The 1919-nt window shown below is 42.8% G+C and overlaps 1 protein-coding gene across 3 annotated transcripts in view; it reads left to right on the top strand.

Moving 5' to 3' along the window:
• The first annotated feature begins 758 nt into the window (after positions 1 to 758).
• The window catches only part of ZUP1 (zinc finger containing ubiquitin peptidase 1), a 13233-nt gene continuing 12072 nt past the window's right edge, over positions 759 to 1919 (top strand). For 2 of the 3 annotated variants that reach the window (XM_072408795.1, XM_072408793.1), the window contains exon 1: positions 760 to 1076. The gene's annotated coding sequence lies outside the window, so the exon portion shown is untranslated. Of the gene's footprint in view, positions 1077 to 1919 lie in introns of all 3 variants that reach the window. The other variant, XM_072408794.1, reaches the window with a different exon arrangement.

The following is a 1919-nucleotide window of genomic DNA, read 5'->3' as shown; positions in this document are numbered from 1 at the left end:
CACTGCTTGTCTATGTATAGTGTTGGGTAGGCAGGGTTATATATATTCTGTCAATTATTGGGTCATATATAGTTTACCAGTTATCTGCAAGCCCAGCAAAGACCTGAGAATTAATGGCCGGGGTAACACATGTGGGATAAGGCTCTGGAAAGCCACATCTACTATTGTGACCAGGTCTTGCACAACCATTTTTATTTTCTCATGCACACATTTTGAAGCTCCAGATTGGTCATAATTATTACCCATGTGGATGGTCAACCCTGCCTATTATTTTGGCACCAGTAATGACCACATCCACCTTTTCACAAGCACAGAAAATATAAAAGTATTATTAAATAAGCCTAATAATATGTCATGACATCTGTCCTAATTGCATTTATTAAAATATTGTACATACATAAAAATTCAACTTACGAACAAACCTACAGACCCTATTTCGTATTTAACCCGGGGACTACCTGTACATGATACAGAAGATGCTCTGATCTTTGCTCACATCGCCCCCTTGTGTACACAACTCATCACTTCATGTTACTGAGCCCGGCATTTTACCGAACACCGCACTATTTTCATTGCTATTAACGCACACTCGCGCCTTACAATTAAAACGAGTCCTATAACTTAGATAATATAAGTAAATAAAAACAATGTAGAACAAATGTTTGCTTGTGGTCTCCAATAAAATGGCCGCCACCTCTTACTACGACTTCCCTATCGCTTTCGTGTGTAAGTTGTCGCAGGAAACATGTGACGTGTGGGCGGGTTTTGTGTCATTTGGTGATGAGGGGTCAGGCAGTGAGGGATGTAAGGGTTATACGAGTATGGATGGTCACTGTTACACAACCCGCATTGTATAGGGCTGTGTGTTTGTAAGAAGTGCTTCATACAGTGCGCCTCTGTGGGGAAAGGTTTCTGTCATGTACATGTGTGGTGCCATATTGTCTCTGCTGGAGTATAAGAGCATCCCCATATCAGTGTGCACTTTATTTTTAAATATTTCTCTAAATAGGAATTCATTTTTACTATAGAATCAGATTATTGTCAGCCACCACAGCACTGGAGGGGCACTGTGTCAGGTAAGTCAGGCAATGATTTTCTGCATACTTATGTAGATTATGGCTGCACCCTAGAATCTGGAAGCCGACTTTAATTTTATAACTGTTGCTTTAATGGCAACCCCATACAGAATGAATGGGGGCAGCAGTCAGTGGTACAGTATCGGCCTCTGCTGTCTAAACTGCAGATCATGCTTTTTTAAGGAACCAGCCCTGTAAGGTGCCAGCTTGATCCCGAGTCCGGTCTGATTTGAGCCTAAGCGGTGTCTTCAGTACCTTCTGATAAAAGCATCTTCTGGTATGTGAGGGTGCCTATGGCTTTATAGCTGTATGTCCGCTGTGTGGGATCTAAGGCACCGCTTTTCTGGGATCATCTAAAGTGAGGTTTGGTGATGTCAATACTGTGCTGCTCACTGTTCTCCTTGCTGGACATAAAGAAGCAAAACCCTGCCTCTACCAAGATCCACACAAAGATACAGTGCAAGATCAGGGGCTATAGAAGGACAGTGTGGGGTGCTGGATATTTTAATGCAGTACGAGGGGGTGCTGAGAAGTTCCTGGCTTTGCCCCCTTTCAGGTGAAATAGAAAAATGAGTGTGGGGGCATATGACAGCCTAATATCTTAGTATGTAACTGCAAATATCAGGTCTTTAGTGAGAAGCTGTGATGGCAGAGGCACAAACAAGTTTCACGTCGTTGGAGTTACGGGCCGTCATAAAGTTTTAGTTTCTCCAGGAAAAGTCAGCAAAGGACATTCACACTGAGATGTCACAAACACTGGAGGAGAAGTGTCCTTCCTTTCCCTGGAGAAACAAAAACTTCATGACGGCCCATAACTCCAACAACATGAAACTTGCTTGTGCC

This window comes from Pyxicephalus adspersus, chromosome 4, assembly GCF_032062135.1.
Source record: "Pyxicephalus adspersus chromosome 4, UCB_Pads_2.0, whole genome shotgun sequence".
In the NCBI taxonomy this organism is placed as follows: domain Eukaryota; kingdom Metazoa; phylum Chordata; class Amphibia; order Anura; family Pyxicephalidae; genus Pyxicephalus; species Pyxicephalus adspersus.
The sequence above is the reverse complement of the archived record's forward strand: the minus strand, read 5'-3'. Positions and strand labels throughout refer to the sequence as shown.